A 7,858-nucleotide genomic window follows, 5' to 3' on the forward strand; every position below is an offset into this window, starting at 1 on the left:
GGGTCTGGCATGGATTCACGTGCTCATGAATATTCTGTCGTCAGAATGGGGCTGGGAATCCTCTGTGTAAAAGAAAAAGGTTTCACTTTAAAACTAAATTTCTAAACCCATCACTGGCTTCTGGTTCATACTGCCCCATTCAATGACGGCTCTCTCCCTAAACCCCACCCCTGGTGGCCATCTTCAGTTTTTTACTGCACGCTTCAGTGTTGGGAGGTGTCACGTTGGCTGTTTTCTTTGTGCATTTTTGAAATTTTCCATAGAAATGTAATAATTTGGACAATGTTTGCTTAATCTTTTTCGACAAAGAACCGCTACCGACAGGTATACGCTACCACCGAAGATCTTCATCCACCGGTGGATCGTCTGTCGAAGTTTCGAAATGGACCGTTTTTGGGCCGCCTTCGCGTCTTTCCACCATGTGCGAGGAAGAGGAGGAAAGTATTTGTGGAAGATCAGCATCTAAAATGCTTATATTGCCTTCATCAGGACCACGATGGGGGATGCTAGATGTGCCATGGTTTATCAAAGAAAACCAAGATGGAGCGCTACAGGCGGCTGGCTGCAGCATGGCTCAAATCGAGAAAGTTCTCTGACTCAGCCTCCGGGCAGAGTAATGCTTCACCCAGGATCAGCCGGTTTAATGAGCGAAATTCCTCCGGGAGGAGGTTGAGATCCTTTTGAGGACGCCCCAGAAGCAGGGGTTCAAGAGAAGGCCAAGCTCCGGAATGTTGGTTCTGCTGGGTTTGTCGCTGTTGTGGGTCCCAAGTCGGGCACAGAGCGATCGCCATCACCTTCATTCTCCACGGTGAGCCTACTGATGAAGGGGCCTCGTCTAAGAGAGAGAGAGAGAGAAAGAGAGAGGGAGAGTCCTTAACCCTGTCCAAACTCTGTTAATCGACGGACAAACCGACGAGGGAGAAGTCCCGGGATGTCCTGTCAAAACAAAGACCTCAGCCTTCCAAGTCAACTGATTCGACAGCCCAGTCAACGAGGGCCTCGATGAGCACATCGACAGTCGACAACAGCATTGGAAAGCAGGTTTGCGAAGGTGATACCTGCTATGGCCACCCCATGTGTGGCCTTACCCCTGCAGTATGATACAGCTGCATAGGCAGCAACGAAAATAGGCGCCCTTGGGTTGGAGCAAGGCTTTGCGACCGCATCAGCCAAGAAGCCTCCAGAGAAGGAGAGAGAGGAGAACAAGTCGCCCCTGATGGAATCTCCACAGGAGGTGGACTCACGTGCTTCTCCAGATAAACCGGAGCAGATTTATTCAAGCTCAGACAGCAACAATGATTTGCCGTATTACTACGATACAGACCACAAAGGAGGGGAATCGGAGGGCGGTGAGCCTTCTTCCCCTGCACACTAAAGGAGACTCGTCTGTCCTGACCCTGTGCCAAAGGCTTCTTTCACCCCTCCGCCGAGGGACGTGTCGCTGGATAATTGAACAACTCTACACACACTGCTGTCGGAGTTCCAGCAGAGGATGCCTCCTGCACCGGGACCTACACCACAAGACCCTCAGGAAACCCTGAGGGTGAGCCCTCCTCGTCAGAAAAGAAAGCCGGGAGGTGCTGATCCTTGCCGTCATCCGACTCTGCCGCCACTGCACTGCGAGCTGACTCCAACTGGAGCCCCAGCTACAGGCACGGCTACTAAGGCTTCAAGCACTGATGAGTACTACTGTGCCAGCTGATGGGGGAAACACTGCACACGGACTACCCCCTCTAGGGTCTCCCCGTCAGATGAAGTTGGAGCCTTTCATTCCATGATGTCCAGGGCCTCAACTGTTTCAGTTGGTAACCAAGGAAACTGAGGGGTTCCTGTACCAGCATTGAGTCCAGAAGAAAGACCATCATGTCTGTCCTTTTCCTAGATGATATCTGGGAGTAGGGCCTGGCGCTAATGAAGAACCAGAGTACGGCCCGCCCAAGCGCAACAGATTGGAGAAAAGGTGCAGAGTACCAGATTTAGCTCCAAGATGCTTAAGAGCTCAGCCTTCGCCTGAATGGCCTCAGCCGCAGCCAGGAAGCACTTGGCAAACTCATGGTCGGCAGCCATGGTACCTCCGCACCAGGAGAGGAAGAAGCTAGTCGCAATGGGCCAGTGAATAATCTACACAGCAGTCTCTACCATCAAGGCAGCTAATGCCCTAGCCTTTTTGGCCTCATCTGACTAGGAACTTTGGTACAAGCTGGGGCCTATTCTAGACTTCCTGCCAGAGGACAAGAAGTCTGAGGCACTGGAACTGTTTCCAGAGGGGGAAGTGGCCTTGGACCACGCCATTAGTGGTGGTGGACATCGTAGACATGGGATTCCACCAGAGGGGGAACGACATTTCCCTCTGCCGCCAAGGGTGGTTGCAGGCAACAAATGTACGTCAGGCCGTGCAGGCTAAGGTGCTGTATTTGTCATTTGATGGTGACAACCTCTTCGGCAAGGGCCTTGACGAGTCTTTACAAGCCATGAAGACCGAAGCAGAGACGGCAAGCTCCCTGGGATCCCTGCAACATCGTCGGCTGTCTTCCTGTCATTCGTCTAGAGGAAAGCCTGGCAGCTTGTCCCAGTGATATAAGACTCCGTACCATAAGCCTTTTGCACTCCTCCACTCAAGCATACAGGGGGGTGTCTCAAGGCAGTTGAGTACAGCATCGGCGATGCCCACATGGCAGGGCCCCAACCCCCAAGCAGTCCATGACCTCAGGTGCCCACTTATGCACCTCAGTGGGGGAACAGCTGGTGAAGTTCGTCAGCATGTGGAATTTCACCACCGACAGATGGGTGCTCGGTCAGGGACACACCTTGGAGTTCCAACGCAGGTGTCCTCATATTCCGCTGGTGCAGCAGCAAGAACACGTCCCACAGCTTCTGCAAGAGGTGCCATGGTACAGAAGGGGGCGATGTAACCTGTCTCCCTGTGCCCCAGCACCTACAGGGCTCTGGAGTATACGCTGGATACTTTCTGGTTTGAAAGAAGGGTTGGAGGCCAATCCTGGATCTGCGTGGACTCAACAAGTACTTAAAGTCCCAAAAATGTCCGATGGTCATGTGCTTGGGAGCTGGAGGAAGGGGATTTTCTGATGACGTTGGATCTAGATGAAGCCTACTTCCACATCCCCATTCACAAAAAACACTGAAAATTCCTGAGATTCGTGGTCGAGGGTCAGCACTACCAGTTCAAGGCTCTGCCCTTTGGCATAAATCTGCTCTGATGACGGCGCATCTTCGTCTACAAGGCATCCACCTATACCTTTACGTGGGCGATTGCCTGTGCGCTCCCCCTCAAATGTGCTGACGAAGAAGCACACATGGAGGACCGTAATCTGCTGGCGGAGCTGGGGTTCTCCATACACGATCCAAAGTCCTGCATAACGTCATCTCAGAACGCACTGTTTCTTGTTCCCGGGCTCAACACAGTAGTGTTTGGAGTCCCCTTTGGAAAAGCGGGTAATGCCCATGCAAGGGAAAGTACAGAGTTTGTCATCGACGCAGACAGCACTGGTGCAGGCCATCAAGTTGCTGCTGGGCATGAAGTTCTCCTACATCAGCCTCGTCTGCCTCTGCAGACTTCACATGAGGCCTCTTTAGGAGTTTGTAAATGCCAGGTGGATGCAAGTATCGGGTAGATGTGTATACAAGATATCCCTCCACGAGAAGTTCATTGGGTGATACAGTGGTAGGGTGTACAGCTGCCACTTGTCCAGCCGACTCAGTTTCAAGTCCAGCCTTACCAGGAGACAGTCACCACGGACACATCTCTAGAGGGCTGGGGAGCCAACACCAGACGGTTGCATGCCAGAAGCCTCCGACAACTGGAAGAGAAGGGCCTCCACATCAACGTTCTGGAACTCCGGGCCATATTCTGGGCCCTCAAGTCTTTTTTGCCATCGTTGAAGGGCAAGTTTGTCAGGATCTTCACAGACACCACCACCATGTTCTACATCCAGAAACTAGGGGGACCCGCTCACCGGTACTCTCCAAGGAGGCCCAGGACCTGTGGCGCTGGGCCATTCGGCAAGACCTGTTCCTCATCCCTTTTCACCTGGCAGGCATCAAGAACACCATTGCGGGCTCGCTCAGCAGGGAGCTGCAAACCCCAGCTCGGTATCTTCGTGACGGCAGCAAACTCCAAGTGCCAGAGGTTCGACAGCAGGTTCCCTTGGCCGAGGAGCATGGGGGACGTGTTCCTGTGGGCGGGGTGGTTCCTGTACATATTTCCTCCTTTTCCACACCTCCTACATGTGATCAACACACTGACGGTGCCACTGCAGGATAAAACTAGTTTCCCCAGTGTGGCTGTGACAAATCTGCTATCCAGACCTGCTGCGTCTGTCAGTGGTACCATCCATCAGGCTGCCACTGTTCTCTGACCTTCTCACCAGAGAAAGGGGGGGGTGTGATTCTTCTGAACTTGAGGGCATGGCTCCTACAGCCCTAGAGTTTGGAGGTTATGCTTTTCCCGCAGAATGTAAGGACATCCTGGCCAGGGCCAGAGCCTCGTCAACTTTTGTGCTACGGCCATAAATGGAAGTGCTTTTCCGTGTGGTGCTGGACTCTGCGTGTCGCATTCCTGCAACCTCTACCATACTGTCTTTCCTTGGCCAAAGTGGGGCTAACGCACGCCTCTACAGAGGTGCATCTTGCTTCCAGGTCTCTGGGTAGACCTTTCCTGTGGTCACGCAGATGTGTCATCGAGTTTCTCCAGGGACTTTTCAGGACTTTTCCACTGGTGAAGGCTCTGCCCAGGCTTGGGAGCTCAATGCAGTGCTAACTAAGCTCATGGGAGCCTCTTCGAACCTATGCATCAGGTCCCACTCAAGTTTCTCTCGTGGAAGACGGCCTTCCTCATGGCGATCGCCTCAACCAGGTGGATCAGGGAGATCCAGGCCCTGTCTTGCAAGCAGACTTGTCTTTCCACGCTTCAAGGGTGGTACTGCGTACACACCCATGGTATCATCAGAATTCCACCTCAACGAACCCTTGGTGTTGCCTGTCATTTTCCCGAATCCATTGTCGCCAGCGGAAAGGGCCATGCATTTGCTAGACGTTGCTCATACCTTGAAGTTCTACTTGGTACGTATGAAGAACATTTGGAGGACTTCTCAGTTGTTTGTCAACTTTGGACCTATAAATCAAGGCAAGGCCTCGTCGAAGACTTCCTTCTCCGGGTGGCTCTCTGACTGCATCATGCACTGTCATCGACTGGCTAACAGGCCACTGCCACCCCGGCAGAGAGTCGACTCTACCAGAGCCATTGCAGCAACGACTTTGTTTCTCTCTGGTGTGCCCATGCTCGACATCTGCAGGGCTGCTATGTGCAGGTCCACGCACACCTTCACGAGGGTCTACTGCGTCGACAGGGATTCCAGGGAGGCGTCTCTAGTCGGCCAAGCTGTGCTACACAACCTGTTAATTTGAGGGGAGTCTGTTCCAGGGGTGAGTGTTTATTGCTTCTGTTGAGCATTGCCAACTCCCGTGGTTGTGTATATGTACTGCTGTGTAATTGTTATTCATGTGCATGTGAATCCATGCCAGACCCCATACTGGAGAAGCCTCTTACCTGTAGCTATTGTTCTCCAGTATGGGTCTGGCATTTTCACATGCAAACTCTCCCTCCCCTCTGTGGTGGTTATTGGTTCATACTGCCCCTTTATGTGCTTACCAAATCTGAAGATGGCCACCAAGGGTTGGGCTTGGAGAGAGAACTGTCATTGGATGGGGCAGTATGACCCAGAGGACAGTGATTGGTTTAGAGGAGAAATAGTTTTAAAGTTATTTTTTTCTTTTCCTGAGGATTCACAGCCTGACTGGGAATGTTCATAAGCATGTGAATCCATGCCAGACCCAGGCTGGCCAGCAATAGTTTCAGGTAATTAACGTAAAAAATATTTTTTGCTGATGGTATTTGTGTAGTATAAATTTGAGATCCTTGGATCTATGTGAATGTTAGTACTATTCTGTAACATTCACTGTTAGCGCGGAGTGGCGACTCATGCTTTGTGCTGCACGGCACTTTTTCATGGCTAGGCTACTTCTACGGGATTTTAAGTCAATCACTAATAGGCACTGTCTTTATTTCTCTATATATAAAAACACATTGCAATGAGCAGTTCAGAAGAAGAAAGTTAAAAAGACTAGAACAGAGGGAGGAAACTATAAAATGGTCTTCAGCAATCAAGTTGTAACTTCATAAATTGTAGTCAAAATTAGTTCAAATAAATGACTCTTTATACATTTATAATTGCAAAGTTTGAATAGACCCATGGCTGTTACTCTTGAATTATCCAATCACAGCAGTCTATATAAGACCTCTTTCTGTGTATCTTGAATCGGTAGCTGCTTGAGCACATACAATAATACTCAGTCCACACTCGAACATTCTAGCAATAATCTAGATTGCATTCCGAAACTCCTAGTTATTTTCTGCCTATTTCCAACTGTCAGCATAAAGGGGCGCATTTTCATGCAACTTGGGTTGCCATCTACAATGAAATTTCCCAAAACATTATTCCTGGATATAATATATATGTCGGAATCGGGAGACGGACAACTCGTGGTTTAAACTCAATGATTTTATTTCAGTCCATAACACCCTTGCCTAGCCCTAATACTCTGGTCCATATGCTAAGAAAGAGTTAAAAGGGTGCACATCAGAATGTTGTAAAAAAATAGTCTGTCCACTACCTAGAAACCTAAACTAACCTGATCCCTGCTCCTACCACTACAAAGGAAAAGAATCCAATCTGAAAACATCACAGACCTCTTGGACACTTCAGCGTCTCACCCTGGCTTGGGATATATACAGGCATGTCCACCTTCCTCCCAGTTACTTGAACACACTGCGTATCTGCATTGTAGAGTGCCGTTCCTAGGGAAGAGCGGCAACGTGGCTCCAGCTTCTCTTCTGTCTTCTATGTCGGTGCGTAGGCTTCTGTACTTCCCGTCAGTTTGTAAATTCAGTGTTGGCGCCAGCTGGCGCTGGTCACCATGTTTCATGCGGTCGCATCTGTTCTCTTGTCAGCGGGGCTGAGCTTCTCCAGCTACAGGTATGGTTCCAAGTAGCTTTTTGCTGGCTTTCTCATGCCACGCCATCTGCGTTTGACTGCTTCCTGACTCCGCCTCGATGAGGGACAGGCCCTCCTCTGCATCTCGGCAGGCTTGCGTTCCTCTCTCCTGCTCTCTCTTAAAGTCAGTCTCACAAGCACTTTGTTCATTGATCCTGCATTTTATACAGTAAGAGCAACAGTAAAGGGTCAGCAACTGTATCTGCTACGTGATTATAAACGTTCCCATAGTTGTCGGATGTAATCGCCACATAGCCACTAACATTAGCTGCCTGGGCAAGGGAGGAGAACAAATCCCTGTTTTCCAAGTGGGTGTTGCCACTAGTGGGATCCTGATTGCCCTGGCCCCCTAGGAGATGTTCAGGTAAAACGGGCTCCCCTCCCTAGTCCCAAATAAGGTGGCTCCCCCTTGGCAAGAGGGAACTGATTCCCTGGATTCGTCACAATAGATCCAAAAAACATTTGAGCAAAGGCAGTACTGTTAGGCAGTTTAGTGTCTCCATACTGATTGCTATAATTGGATACTTAAAAAAGTGTCTGCTGTGGACATTATGAAGTCCTCAGGCTGGATCTGTGTACCGGTGAGATCTTTTAGGGCTCTAGCCAGTGATTGATGGACCCAGAGGCAGAATATGGAAGATATCCAGGATAATCACCCACTGTCTGTCACTTGGCAGGGGCTGCTTGCACGAAGGCTGCCAAAACCCCTCCCCCAATGGGGGACAAACATCTAATCACTATCGGACTCCCCCCACCCCCCCTGAATTCACTTAATTGGACGACCCTCC

This window comes from Ambystoma mexicanum, chromosome 13, assembly GCF_040938575.1.
Source record: "Ambystoma mexicanum isolate Mex_15411 chromosome 13, UKY_AmexF1_1, whole genome shotgun sequence".
In the NCBI taxonomy this organism is placed as follows: domain Eukaryota; kingdom Metazoa; phylum Chordata; class Amphibia; order Caudata; family Ambystomatidae; genus Ambystoma; species Ambystoma mexicanum.